The sequence below is a fragment of the Misgurnus anguillicaudatus genome, chromosome 11 (genome assembly GCF_027580225.2).
Source record: "Misgurnus anguillicaudatus chromosome 11, ASM2758022v2, whole genome shotgun sequence".
Taxonomy (NCBI): Eukaryota; Metazoa; Chordata; class Actinopteri; order Cypriniformes; family Cobitidae; genus Misgurnus; species Misgurnus anguillicaudatus.
In genome coordinates this window covers 4,087,659-4,103,877 of record NC_073347.2, presented here as the reverse complement: position 1 = coordinate 4,103,877, position 16,219 = coordinate 4,087,659, and the positions used below count along the sequence as shown (strand labels likewise).

Here is a 16,219-nt window from a genome sequence, read left to right as displayed (position 1 = left end):
CCCAAGACCAACAGCCTAGTCCCCAAATGACAAGGAAACCCTATAGCCACACATGACCAAAATGACAAGACAGTCTGTTGTGCCTAGTTCATATAAAAACATAAAGCTTAAAGAGTATTGACAATTATACAGACCATGAATGGTTATGAGAAGATAACAGAGAACATCCAGAGTCATTCAGGATAATTGCATTGTGCATTGACTTCTGTGAATTGTTTCTATACAGCAGTGGTTCTCAACTCTGTTCCTCGAGGCCCACTGCTCTGCACATTTTGTATGTCTCTCTCATCTGACACAATCAGTTCAGTTCATAGAGATCTCTACTAATGAGCCGATGATTTGAATCGGGTGTGTTAAATAAGGGAGACATACAAAATGTGCGGAGCAGTGGCCCTCCAGGAATAACATTGAGAACCACTGCTGTACAGTATTTTGATTTTAGCAAAAATGCAAGACTATCAATCTCTAGTCAGCATGACTGATTAAAGCAAAACATATATCATTAATAAAAGAAGTTTGCTTTAGTATATCACTTGACAAGGTGAACTGGACAAATAAATCTTAGAGAGAAAATAGATTGTCTATATGACCTCAACCCCTTCACTATATTTTTTGTAAATCACCCTCCAGGCTGCAGATCTTTTACCTTACACAGAGAGCTTTTCACTGTTTAAAATAAAGTTAATTTCCCTTAAAGGTTGTGTAAAACAGCAGCTATTTGTGTGCAAAAACATTCAAGCACAGAACGGCCTGTTTATGGCATAAATGTGTTAGGAGATGACAAATGACGCCGGAGAATGTGTTCAGAGTAAACACGGAGTAGCAAAAATAAAGGTATTATTTGGGAATTATGCCATGTGGTTTAACACCCTGTGGTCAAAAAACGCAGGGGCGCAGTTTGATGGATTTTTTTCTCATCAAAGAGAAATCAACTTAAAATACTCCATCATTTATAATGAAACAGTTACATGTTTAACATCATTTGAAAATGAAGGGTCTACTGTTATTTGTGTACATTCATTATAGCAACAAAACTTTTGCTTTTGTCAAATATACAAAATAAACAGGGTGCGCTTTTTAGACGTCTCCGCAAACATCTTTCCGAAAATGTCATCTTTGCCTGTTTATGTATGAAAGTAAAGAGAGGTACCATTTCTCCTGTCAATTTGGTTGAATTATTTGTAAACATAATGTCATATTTGTTATTTAAAGACATATTTATAAACGTTGTGTAATATTAAACTGTACCTGTCAAAATGATGGAAACTGGAAAATTTAAAATTGGAATATATTCAGATACAACATAAGTGAAATGACCAACATAAATTGTTTATCATTTTTATAGTATTGCTTTAAAGATATTCATTGGTGCATCGTTGGCCTTCATGCCGCCAAAATCATTGCCTCATGAGGCACCGAGGCAACAAGTCAGCTGCCTTCGGTTTTGGACGTAGCCAATATGTTTTTTTTTGTGTTTCACTCTCTGTTAAAAAAGTTTACAGCTGTAGATAGCCTCAGTCCATCGTCATTATTGAGAAAACAAAGTAATCATCAATATTGGGAAACTGGCCATAGGAGACCTTGCACTCTTGCACTTGAGTCTGATTTGTTCTAAGCGTTTCTATTTTCTTCACTGCTTACACCACCTGAAGTTTTGGTTTCTTTAAATATTTGCCTTTGGTTTGCTCACTGGAGGTCTACAAACATAAACTCCATACCGATTTGCAGGGTCCCTACACAGTGTTTACTGCTAACTGAACCAAGAAGATACACTTCAGTGATGTTGCGCTCAATGGTGCAATCTGTAACTTTCTCTGTAACTTCTCTAGAGGTTGCAGAATAACAACAAATCTATTTATGGGAACTTGGGAAGAAAGATTTGTATATTCTGATCGCAATGTTTTTGCTGATAAAATAATATGGTGGGGTAGATATATCGATGATATCATTCTGTTTTGGTCTGGTTCAGAAACTGAACTGCTTCAATTCCATTCAAATTTGAACAACATTAACAGAGGTTTGAAGTAAAGCCTTGACTTCTCTTCATCTGAAATTAATTTCTTAGATCTTAAAATCACAAAAGAAACAAATGGAGACTTACATACTTCTATTTTTAGAAAAACAACTGATCGCAATACAATTCTTAGAGCAGATAGTTTCCACCCATCATGGCTAAAAAATAATATCCCTTTTGGCCAGTTTCAAAGACTTAAACGTATCTATGATACAGAAGAAGAATTCGAAAGAAATGCTCAAGATATGTGTCAGAGATTTAAAACAAGAGGTTATCAAAAAAGAACTATAATTAGAGCATAAAACAAGGCAAAATGCCTCCCACTAGAACAATTTCTAGTCTCAAAAGGGAAAAATCAACAAAGATCAGACAATGTATACTTTGTGACACAATAGAGACAGAGCGCAGCGCGTCATAACCTGAAAACCACGCCCACCGGGGGGGGGGGAAGCAATCCAACCGTCTCCATTGACTTTGTATTGCGAGAGGCCGCCTCCTTGTCATTTCTGGCTTATAACAAAAAACAGAATAATGCCTAAAAGCTGCTGTGTGACAATATGTACAGCTAACAAGCCAAAGAACCCAGAAATAAGTTTTTATAAGCTGTCAAGCCGTAAAACCCAGACTTTAAGGAGAATAAAGTGGATCGCCGACTACGTTTCCCCCTAGTGGACGCAGTTTTACTAATAGTAGTACTATGAAAAGTTGCCTTTTTCCATTTCTGTGTCTTTAAATGCTTGTTTTTTAAAGTCGACAGCTTATAAAAACTTTTTTTTTTTTTTTTTTTTGCTTGTTAGATGTACACATTGTCATATAAAGTATTGTTCAAAATAATAGCAGTACAATGTGACTAACCAGAATAATCAAGGTTTTTAGTATATTTTTTTATTGCTACGTGGCAAACAAGTTACCAGTAGGTTCAGTAGATTCTCAGAAAACAAATGAGACCCAGCATTCATGATATGCATGCTCTTAAGGCTGTGCAGTTGGGCAATTAGTTGAAATAGTTGAAAGGGGTGTGTTCAAAAAAATAGCAGTGTGGCATTCAATCACTGAGGTCATCAATTTTGTGAAGAAACAGGTGTGAATCAGTTGGCCCCTATTTAAGGATGAAGCCAACACTTGTTGAACATGCATTTGAAAGCTGAGAAAATGGGTCGTTCAAGACATTGTTCAGAAGAACAGCGTACTTTGATTAAAAAGTTGATTGGAGAGGGGAAAACCTATAAAGAGGTGCAAAAAATGATAGGCTGTTCAGCCAAAATGATCTCCAATGCCTTAAAATGGAGAGCAAAACCAGAGAGACGTGGAAGAAAACGGAAGACAACCATCAAAATGGATAGAAGAATAACCAGAATGGCAAAGGCTCAGCCAATGATCACCTCCAGGATGATCAAAGACAGTGTGGATTTACCTGTAAGTACTGTGACAGTTAGAAGACGTCTGTGTGAAGCTAATCTATTTTCAAGAATCCCCCGCAAAGTCCCTCTGTTAAAAAAAAGGCATGTGCAGAAGAGGTTACAAGGAGGCGGCTTCTTGCAATACAAAGTCAATGGAGACGGTTGGATCGCTTTCCCCCCGGTGGGCGTGGTTTTCAAATTTGCATAACTGCGCTCTGTCTCTATACAGTAATCTTGCAAACAAAATTAAACAAATTATTGAAAGAAACTGGGACTTATTGAAAAGTGATAGTGTTCTTAGGGAAGCTCTCCCAGACGCTCCAACCATTAACTTTAGACGAGCACCAACCTTAAATGATAAACTTGTTAAAAGTCATCTTTCCCCTATACAACAAAAACATGGCTCTTTACCAGAAAAGGCAACTATAAGTGTGGACATTGCAATTACTGCAACAACATGGTTAATGCAAATTTTTTCATTGACATCTCTTCTGGACGCAGATTTAACATAAATTCGTTCATTAACTGTAATACTCCATATGTAGTGTACAGATTGGAATGCCCATGTGGCTGCTTTTACAATCGGGAGAACTAAGTGTAAATTAAAGGTAAGACTTGCGGAGCATAAATATGCAATAAGGATCTGGAAATCCTCAATATCCCATGGCAGTACATTATAAAGATGCAAACCATGGAAATTGTAACTCTCTTAAAATTATAGGCATAGAGCATATTGAAAACTCAATTAGAGTAGGTGATAGGCTTAAGAAACTCTTGCAAAGAGAATGATTTTGGATTTACACATTGAAAGCTACATGCTTCCCTGGTCTAAATGGAGAACTAGATTTAGCCCCTTTTCTGTAATTATTATTTTATTTTTTTGTAGCTGTCATCTTATTTTATTTGTAATTTTTTTTCAAGCCCTGACAAAAGCCTTGTTGGCTGAAACGCGTAGGCATGTTTTTATTCTACTAGATTAGCCATGTATTAATAAAGGCTTTTTAATCTTTATCCTCCTGAGTGCCTCAGACTCTATTTTAAAATAGAATAACAACAATATTGGGTAAGTTCAATTAACCCTCAGGCAATTTCATATTTTCAGATAATCAAGAAGTTGTTAAAAATTGTATTACTGTACAGTAGTAGTACTGCGTTTACTCAGCTTATTGATTATGCATTTTATTCAGGTATTGTATTGATGGACAACCACAAATAAAGCTAAAAAAAAAGATATTGCTGGGGTTTAGCTGAAGATGATGAAGCTCTGTGGTAACCACGTAATTTGTAAAGGTTTTGCTTTCGGTGCCCACATATTGAAAACTACATTCCCCTAAATATAACGTGATTTCATTTAAAATGGCCATTCAGTCTGACAGGTCATTTTTAGTCCTTTGGTCTCCCTGTTGTGTTTACACTCATATGACTAACCTTTTTAACCTGACCGAAAAAAGATGTTTAAGGGTGCTTTCACACATGCACTGTTTAGGTCGGCCCAAATTATGTGTCGGTCCGAGTACGGTTCGTTTGGGTCAATGTGAACACAACAGCCGCACTCTATTGTGCGCTAAACCGCTCTAAACAGGTGGTCTCGGACCGGCTGTCACCGAACTTTAGTGCGACCCATCTATGGTGTGAATGAAAAATTGTAAGTAACAGTGTTTATTTCATCTAGTAGCGTTACCACTGATGCCCCAAACACTCCCTCTGAGGAAGATGTGTCTACTGCTACATGCGCAGAGAGCAGTGATAATTCATCTGAGCGTGGAAAAGGAGAGAGACTGTCTATACCTGGAGCTGGGGCCCGGGAAAAGAAAAGCCAAATCATCCAGCTCTGATAGTGAATTCATTGGCAGACCTGAAAAAGGTGATGGAGGACATACATTCTGCTGAGAGGATGCTTAAGGTATTTATCTGAATTGAGCATGTTCTGTGTCTTGTATATTCAAAATCTTCCATAATCAGTGACACACAAACAACTTCTCCCACATTACAGTTTTTCTCGGTTGCTTAAACACATTTATTGAAACTATGCCTCATATTCTCAAAACAGTAAACACAAGTCCAAAACGTCTCACACAATTCTCCAAACATCCTATTTTCAGGTCAAAATAAAGCTCTACACTCAAAACCATTCACTCTTACTGAAAAACCAAACTTTTCCCTCAAACATCACACACAAGCTTTTAAAAGCACACACACACTACAACATAGTATTACACACTGGTGCAATAAGTTCAAAACAATATGTCCAAAACTGGTAAGTTGCTTGTGGTTCTCCCCCTCAAAAACCTTTTCATATGACCAAAAAAGACACAATCAATGTATGCATTAGCACATTTTATTCATTCATGTGGTACACAGCACAACTGTAAACATTTTGTTTTAAATTATTCCTCAACATCCCGTCTTTGTTCTGGGTCAGGCCAGAGAACCCCATCCACACCACAGGCCACACTGGTCCCAGCCAAACAGCGAGGGCAAAATCCTCTTGCATGATCCACCCCTGGCATTCATCTACTGATATGTCTATCTGTATGAAAGGCAATTTTATGCATTGCTTTATTCCAGTAGTATAGTCCAACAGTGTATGCACACTAAAGTTACTGTACAGAGCAGTCTTACTATAAGTACATCTATCTGTTTTCCTCACTGAAGGCTCTGAAGATGGAGGAAACGGTGAAGTGACTCAAATTAGGCTTTACTCGTTGCTCAGCCTCCCTCAGAGTCAGACCATGGACAAGGACATGGTCAGCAAGAGTGACTCGAATTTCATCTGAGACTGCTTGCCACCTTGCCCTTCATCTCCCTTCTCCTCCTTCACCATGTCCTCTTCCTCCTCCTTCACCATGTTCTCCTCCTTTTCCTCCTCCTTCACCATGTTCTCCTCCTTTTCCTCCTCCTTCTCCACGACCTATTATATGCAATTATATAACACCTTGCCAAAATCACAGCATAAATGAGAGGTATCACTAAAATAAAACAGCTATGTGTTTTCTGCTCCTTTTGTGCATGCATCTGATATATGCGGACTGTTCTCCAGCAGCACGAGCGTTCCCCTCTGCTATACAAAAGCAGACATATAAAAAATTTATAATTTAAATTTAAAACATAAATAGTAATTTCCTTTTACCTAACAGACTTGCATTAACTTGTACACGTGTGAGTAAATATTTATTTTAGTGTAGGCGAACATGTTTCTTCGTGCAGGTTTTATTATGAACATCATAGTTAGGAGTATTATAACGATAACATAGAGAGAAACGATTGTCCGGGAGCTTGATGGCTCTATTTCCACACTTTGACATTTGATGATAAAAATGCACATTAATTAAGGAAAATATTTGGTTATTTACACTGTGTTCTGCAGTTATCTATCTATCTATCTATCCATATGTCGGTCCATCTCGCGCTCCCGTTATGGACATTGTGACCGTGAGACAGCGCTGATTAAATATTTAAAATGATTTCTGATTTAAGATTGAATTTTACAAGATGTAGCCTATATGAAACAATTATCACTCAGTACAAGTGCAAATAACACTGCTGGATTTAATCGTCATGATAACGTGGGACGTACAGTATGATATAGAGTGAAATTAAATGTGTGTTATCAATACTTATAATCATTCTTGTCATATTTACTTTCTTCATTTTGATTTCAGTTCACTATCTGTGTCGCCAATTCCAATTAATTGTCTCCAGAATGTGCGTACGCATGGGTCATAGTTTGCTTACAGGTGCGTACCTTCTGCCGTCAAGTTTTTCTTTATAGATCACAAACTTTGTGTGGGAAGTGGGGTACGCACGTTTTTAGCCCCGTTTTGTGCATACGCACGCTTTAAAAATGAGGCGCAGGGTGTTTGTGCAAAAAGTCATTGGCATGGTTGTAATTGCATCATACTGCAATTTACATTTGTTCAGTATTTTGTTAAGGCCCTGTTCTTGGGCTACATCTGAGCAGAATAGCCTATGAAGATTTTGTTTATGTCTACATTTATTTATTACATTTTTACATTTACAGAGATTTATAATGTTCAACAAACTCTGTACAAATGTTTATTTTTGATTATACAGACTCTTATTTTTTCATAATATACATTTAAGAAATCAAAACCTACAAAGTTAACTCAACTCAAACCGTTTGAGGAAACTGGTTGCCTTAAACCATTTAAGTTTAAAAACACGTACATATGAATACTGTGAACTTAAATATAAGTGCATATTTGCATATGACTGAATAAATTCGCTGTACGCAATGTTGCATGTCACAGATTTAAGAGGCAAAAATAAACAATTTAGAGCAAAAGCAAAGATTTATCCACCCTTTTTTAAAACGCAAAACAGGGTCCTTCTCGTAAAATGGTAGGTCTACAAAAACGTAAATGAATAAAAATATAAAAATCAGAGATGTCAACAGATACAGTACAAAACAAAAATGTGGCACAGGACAATGTTGCTTGTGACATGCATTCACATTATAGAAAAGTATCTGCATTTCTAATGTTAATTTGTTGCATTGGCCCATGATGCTCTGGCAGATGACCCTATCTGTCCTCAACTGCTGTTTCACAGTATTGCTCAATATATTCTTTATTGTTTTCCAGGCAGTAATTATGTAAGACACAGCAGGGAGACACTATTCGACTGATAAAAGTTATGTGGGTTTCATTTAATTTTAGGAGACAGCGCCAGTGCCCTTTGAGGTGCCCAAAGGCACGCTCAACTGTCATCCGGGTTTGACTCATCCAATCTTGTTATTGATAGCCTCTCCGAAATAACCTAAGTTTCCTGTCTATTTATTTCCATTTCTATTTTTGCATTTGGACTTTGCACAGACTTCAAGTATAGCTTACAATGATGCAATTAAAATTTTACTTGAATGAGCAAAGTTATTTGCTGTCTATTTGCTGATTCTAAAAATGAAATAAAGGTTAGTATTACACATTAGGTACGACTGTATCTAACACACAGATTTTTTTGTATATTGTTGATTTTGATTGATTTATTTATTTCAAGCAAATAGTATAACAATGGAAGAATACTCAATAATAATAATAACTTGCACTTATGCTTGAAATGGAGTGGGGAGAATTTATACTATTAAAGAATTTATACCAACCGAACAAAATGCTTCCATCTTCAATTATATCAATGGAAAAAAAGAAAGAGAAAAAAAAACATAAAATAAATAATGGTAATAATAATACCTCGTTAAGAAACATTATTCTAGTTGTATATGTGAACAACCAGACATACAGACATACTATACATATTCATAATATTCAAATATTACCGCAAGTAACATTGATTTATCAAATACCAACAATGGTAGACAGAATACACACAAGGGTACATAACAACGACGAACAGCTACCAACAACAGTAGATAACAGTAGTGATCATTGTAATGAGACCTTTTGTTTATAAAGACGTTTGAAATGGTGAATGCTTTGACATTGCTTTAGTTCAAGCCCCAAATTATTCCACAAAGTAACCCCACATACAGACATAGAAAAACTCCTCCTGGTGGAACCAGCCATTGGGACCACAAAGTTCCCAGATCCTCTCAAACTGTTCAACTGCTCTTTATGAGAAAACATATTTTGAATGTTAACAGGTAGTAAATTGTGATACACTTTAAACATAAACAGGGAATTCTATAATTTTACAATATCCTGCATTTTTTATAAGTTTGACTTAAAGGAACAGTATGTAGGATTGTGGCCAAAACTGGTATTGCAATCACAAAACTTGTGGCTAAAACTGGTATTGCAATCACACACCAGGGGTGTATTCCAGAAAGCAGGGTTAACTTACCATCAGATTAACCCTGAACTTTGGGTTGATCAACCCCAAACTTGCTTACTCTGGGTATGTTGGTTCCAAAACACAGTTTAAGAGTTAGTTCAATCAACCCGCTGAAAGTAACCCAGAGTTAATGCGCGCTCACGGTAACAACATAAAGGCATTGTCAATGGATCACAGATTTCACGAGTCACCATGGAAACATCAGAGAACTTTAAAGTTTTTAAATGAGAAATAACATTATAAACCAATACTTTCTGTCAAAATCAACATTTTATAACGTTATATAAGTGCGTGATTACAAAACAGATAAAATTAATTAATTAATACGAACATATTTTACCCCATTTAAGTCCAATATTATATGTGTCTCAACGAAAATACACATAATATTATTTAACAATTATTTAAAAGCCTGTAAAAATAATCATAGATTTTATATATGATTTTAAATATATTAATTATATCTAATTAGATATATTTTGACATATATAAGATTATCTTTTCTCTTACAAAAATGAACAATGGCTTTACTACAGTTAAAACAAAAAAACATGGTTACAGTAAAACCAATATTAAGGTTTTCAAAAACCATAGTTAAAACCATGGTAAGTGTAGTAAAACCATAGTTTTACTGAATCAATGCACAGAAAAAACATGGTTACCACAACTTTACACCAATAAAACCATGGTTAATTTTTGTAAGGGCTGTGGCACATAAAGTGCATAAATCTGTCATAAGGCTTATTTACAGGTTTTTTTTTTAGATATGATTGTATTGTGTATGCATAAAATGCACTATGATTATATTCACTACTTGTACTACTTGTACTTATTTCAATGACCCTGTTTAGTTTTTGGACTTTCCATTGTATGACACTGTATCGCCATCTTTTTTAACATTTACTTATCTGATAAATGCACCCTCTTTTAATTGTAAAGCTTCCTTACAGTCCTTACATATTTTCAATAATTTTGTGTAATGCTTTTCAGTACACTACACTAAAAATGATCATTCATTTGCATTGGACAATTAGGATCTGCTGTGACAGAAGTGGAGAATAGAAATGTTACATTAGTGTCAATAGTAACATGTTCTAATATATCCTGTATCATCTAATATAACCAAATATCTCAATTTCCCTTTGGCTCAAAAATGATAGCTCAGGAAAGCACAAAAGGCCCATTTTAAAGAAAAAAAAGGTGATTTTAGAAAAAGACCAACTATAGATCAAATGTAGAGAGGGGGCTACAGATCTGAAGTGCATGTTTAAGAAATAAATATGATACTATGGAATATATATTTATAATTTTATTTCATTGTGTACATGATCTAACTAATAATAGAAAATCTCTGACCACTATGCCATGTCTGTGATTAAATGGTGTTTCACCAAATGAAGGCTGTGCTTCACCTGTGTCACTCTGTGGGTCAGTGTTAAATCGTGCCTGTGCTTCATGGGTGTCATTCTGTGGGTCAGTGTCTGTGCTTCATGGGTGTCACTCTGTGGGTCAGTGTTAAATGCACATGCCTATCAGAGACTGCAGGCAGGGGTAACTTCTGTCCCTCAGTAATTATTATTTTGATAGGCATCATGTGTTTCTATTTGTTACTGTAACATTGGCACATTGTCACTTAAGTAAAATATGTTAAGATTTCTGGCTCAATATTGACAATGTATTTGCACACACAATTTATTAGAACTTTAGATTAATCTCAAATTATCTAGTAAGTGAAAGATGAGGTTATTTATGAATTGACCAAATTTAAATAGAAATGTACTTGTTAACATTAATAAACTGATGGAAATGTGTTTCATACATCCACTGATATTTGGAGATATATTAATGATGAACATAATTAAATGTATAGTATTTAGTCCGAACACAAATATCAATAATTTTTTATCAATAATGGACATAATTAAATGTACAGTAATTAGTCCAATCACAAATATCAATCCATGTTATTAAAAAAAAAATTCTTTAAAGAAAATATCGTAAATGTTTTAAGACAACAATAAATATTCGCGACTGTAAATGTAATAAAATAAATGCTTTTGTAATATTATGCAAAATATATGCTTCCACGCCCGCGCTGCACGCTCATCATAAGTACACGCATGCGCAGACATCCTCCGGAGCCTCGTTTTATTAACTAAAATGAACTTACCCTGCAGCATAACCTGCTCCGGAGTAGGTTATCTTCAGAGAGTCAGTTGCTATGGTTACTTACATAACCCGAAAGTTACCTCCGTTTTTGGAACCGAAAGCAGAGGTTATCCGCTTACTTACTCCTAAACATACCCGGGTAAGTCACATAACCTGCTTTCTGGAATACACCCCTGGTGGCCAATACACAAAATGACAACATAAACATCAGTTGAGGGCTGCAACTCCACTTTTTAAATGACAATATCCTGGCCAGACCACTGTCAGTGATATAAGTATTTAAAATGAAAATGATTTCTTAATGTCTAGTGACATATCAGGGCCATTTTATGATTAATTGATATACATTTCTTACATACTGTTCCTTTAAGAAAGAGAGGATTGGTGTGCTCAAAATAGGCGGCCTTGTGTATAATTCGTACAGCCCTTTTTGTAACAGAAAAAGTGGCTGTATAACTTTTTGTAATTATTGCCCCATACCTCTACACAGTAGGTTAGATATGGCTGTATTAAAGAACAGTACAAGGTATGGTCGTCACTATAGAAAATGTTTGTATCATCAGCAAACAATACACATTTAATCAAATAAGAGACATTGAAAATATAATTAATATACAAATTGAATAACTTGTGGCCCAGTACTGACCCCTGGGGGACACCACAAGCAATGTCAAGACATTCAGAAGATAACTCACCCATTTGAACATACTGTACTCTGTCGCTCAAATAACTTTTAACCCATTTCCCTGCCACTCCCCGTATTCCATATCGTTCTAATTTCTTTAGTAGTATATCATGGTTGATGGTATCAAATGTTTTTTTGAGATCAATAAAAATTCCTATTGCATGTTTTTTATTTAATAATGCCTGCGATATTTCTTCAGTGGCATCATTTATTGCCATTGAAGTGGATCTATTGGGTCTGAACCCATATTGTCCTTCATTAATTAACGTATGCTTATGTATGAAGTTGTCTAATCGTTTGTCAAAAACCTTTTCAAGAATTTTTGAAAATTGGGGAAGGAGTGAAATGGGTCTATAATTTGTGAAGTGATTCCTATTTCCATTTTTGAACAATGGTATAACTTTAGCAATTTTCATTTTTCTTGGCACACAGCCATTTTTAAGCGACAGGTTACAAATATGTGTTAAAGGCTTTATGATACTTTTAATTGTCTTCTTTATTAGTACGATACTGATTGAGTAACAAGTCTGTAACTTTTTTTTTTTTTAACAATATTCATTATTTCACACTCACTGACAGAAGAGAGGTAAAATAGTATGGTCGTTTATTTCAGAAATCAGCTCCAGTTCTTGGTTTGGAATATGGGCTGCTAAATCAGGGCCAATATTTACAAAAAATTTATTGAATCATTTACTAATTTATTCATTTCATAGTTTTGTCCATTAGAGTCAATAAAATATTCTGAGTAATCCATTTTATTTGATCCTTGCCTAATGATACTATTTAATAGTGCCCAGGTTCTTTTTATACTAGATTTATTGGCAAGTAATAGTTTTTCATAATATTGTTTTTTCACCATTCTCATTATAGCGGTCAATTTATTTTTGTACTGCTTATATCTATCCTCAGCTTCTTTGGTTTTCAACTTAACAAACGTTGGTTACGTAGGTAACCGTGGTTCTATGACTGGCGGAAGACCGCCAGATGGACTGAGTGGATACCTTCCTCTTCTAATCGAGAACCCAATATAACAGCTGTCACCTGGTGACCTTAATGACGTGCCTGACTATAAATAGCTCCCTACACGTCATCGCTTCCTCTAAAGTCTTCTCGGTGACCCGAGTGACTCGAGGCTCTGGCGGTCTTCCGCCAGTCATGGAACCACGGTTACCTACGTAGCCAACGTTCTATTTCCTTGGCTACAGACCGCCAGATGGACTGAGTGGAAGACGAATATAAAATCTGTCACGAGGGTCTAACAACATACAACATCCTTAAATATGGTTACTTGATTACCTGAATGACTTCTGTATAGGCAATGTAATAACAGCAAAAGTTAAACAGTATCCATACTGGTCTGCAAGTCGTTCTTGATAGAATCAACTGTCAAACATTATAAATGTAAATGACAATAAAACAACCAAACCACAGAAGTATGAGATTCTTTCATTTATTTTTAATATCTCAGTTTCCATGATTATCTCCAGATGTGCATGAACCCATTCTTAGACTGGCTTCCTTGCCCAGCACTGCTATTGCGCAATTATTTGGAATATCCACCACATAAATTCTATAGAATCTGGAAAACGTGGACGGTGAAGCCCAAGTTGCTGCTCCACAAATATCTGCGAGCTGCACCCCCTGCAAAGCCGCCCAAGATGTTGCCACAGAGCGGGTGGAGTGACATTTCACTGGATCAGGCAGAACCCTGTGGGCGGAGACATAGGAGCACGTAATGACCTCCGTTATCCAATGAGCCAGTCTCCCTTTTGACAGGGGAGATCCTTTACTTCGATCTGCAAAACAAACAAATAACTGGTCAGTAGTTCTCCAAGAAGCCGTCCTGTCCACATAAAGACGCAGCGATCTCACAGGACAAAGCTCCTGATTCATTCCCCTGTCAGAGTGAAATGCCGGTAGTATCAGAGGTGTGTTAGCGAAATTACTCGACAACACCTTCGGTAAAAAGGCTGGATTCGGCCACAACATAACTTTTGAGTCTTCCGGACCCCATTTTAAACATTGCGAAGCCACCGAGAGTGCGTGTAATTCACTCACACGTTTCGCCGACGAAATGGCCAACAAAAAAGCAGTTTTTAAAGAAAGCCATTTAATATCAGCTGTAGACAGTGGTTCAAATGGCAAGGTACAAAGACTTTCTAGGACAATATTAAGATCCCATTGCGGAATCATAATTCTACAAGGGGGGTTTAGTCGGTTAACACCTCTCAAAAAAGCAACCACTAATTTATGCGTCCCGACAGAAATACCGTCTATGAGACCTCTGTGCGCTGATAATGCTGCCACATAAACCTTTATTGTGGAGTATGACCGACCCAACGTTAACAAGGTTTGCAAAAATTCCAGAATATTGGTTATAGTGCATGACTGGGGATTTATTTGATTTTCGCTACACCACCTCGAAAACAGTTTCCACCTGTTCTGATACTGCGCTCTAGTCGATGGTGCCCGAGCGTTTATAATAGTGTCCCTGACCCCCTGCGAACAGACCAAAAGGCTGGGGTCGCCCCCAACGGCCAAACGCACAATTTCAGAGTTTGAGGTTGGTCGTGCTGTAGTTTGCCATTCAGCTGTGTCAAAAGATCTGGGCTGCACGGCAACCGGACTGGAGGACCAGTTAAGAGACGTTGAAGGAGACGAAACCACGGCCTGCTCGGCCAACACGGGGCTATTAATAATAGCGGTTGGCTCGTTACACGAATACGACTGAGAACTAACCAAATCAGGGGAAATGGGGGAAATGCATATAGGAGACCACTCGGCCAATTGTGGGCTAATGCATCCTGTCCTAGAGACTCCGTCTCCCTCCTCAGAGAGAAAAACTTTGGACAGACAGCCGACTGACTGTCGGCAAACAGATCCACCACTGCCGTGCCATATGTGTTCCAGATTAACTGAATTATCTCTGGGTGGAGTTGCCATTCTCCTGACAGCGGAATACTCCGTGACAGAGCATCCGCTACCGTGTTCATCCGCCCCGGAATGTGAACTGCCCTTAATGAGGCTAGATGTACATCTGCCCATAACCAGAGCTCGTGCGCAGCCTGTAGCAGCTTCAGTGATCTCGTGCCCCCCTGATGATTTATATTGAATACTGCTGACATATTGTCCGACCGTATTAACACATGTTCGTGGATCAGCTGATTCTGAAAATATCGTAGCGTTAGGAACGCTGCTTTCAACTCTAGATAGTTGATATGCTGAAAACGGAGCTCCTCTCCCCAAATTCCTTTCACTCCTCTCTGTTTCCATACTCCTCCCCAGCCCTGCTGACTCGCATCTGTGGTAACAATTACCCTCTTCGCCGGGGGTGGACCCATAGGAACCCCGCGAAGAAGGAACTCCATGCTGTGCCAAGGCTGTAGTGCCCGTCGAGCAGTGTGCGTCACTCTCACCAGTGTGTACTTCTGAGTTTTTACTGACAGGTGTCTGCCCGTCAGCCAGCGCTGAATTGGTCTTAGGTACAGCATACCCAACCTGATCACAGGTGTCGCTGCAGCCAGCATGCCCACTAGTCGTAACAGGGTGAGATATCTCACCCGTCTGCCTTGTTTCATCCCGGTTATTAGGCTCAAAATGTTTTGAGCTCTTATCTTTGTAAGAGATGCCGTCATTGCGCGAGAGTTTAACCGAACCCCGAGAAATTGAATGCTTTGCGCCGGCGTAAACTGGCATTTTGCCCGATTGACCACAAAACCCAGATTCGCAACGTGATTTAACAGTTGTTGCAAGTTGTCTGTCAATTTTGAAGGGTTCTCTGCACACAACAGCCAATCGTCTAGGTATGGAAGCACGCAAATGCCCCTTTGTTGCAAGGGTGCAAGAGCGGTCTGAACGATTTTGGAAAACACCCTTGGGGCTAAGGATAGCCCGAATGGGAGTACCTTGAATTGGAATGTCTGTCCTTCGAACCGGAATCGCAGGAAACAACGGTGTCGGGGCTCGATAGGTACGTGAAAATACTCGTCCTTTAAATCTACTTTCACCATCCAATCTCGCGGCTCGACTGTCCGCAGAACATCCGCCAGCCGCAGCATACGAAAGGGTAGGAATTTTAAAGTCTTGTTTAGCTTCCTCAAATCCAATATAGGACGAAAGCCTCCGTCTTTTTTTGGAATGACG

At 37.7% G+C, this 16,219-nt stretch overlaps 1 long non-coding RNA gene across 1 annotated transcript; it reads right to left on the bottom strand.

The window, feature by feature from the left end:
• Window positions 1–9,111: 9,111 nt before the first annotated feature.
• On the bottom strand, window positions 9,112–11,750 carry LOC141368760 (uncharacterized). Its single transcript, XR_012372005.1, has 2 exons — window positions 10,216–11,750; window positions 9,112–10,174 (listed from the first exon to the last, which is right to left on the bottom strand). It is a non-coding gene; the product is annotated as an uncharacterized lncRNA (long non-coding RNA).
• Window positions 11,751–16,219: the final 4,469 nt, after the last annotated feature.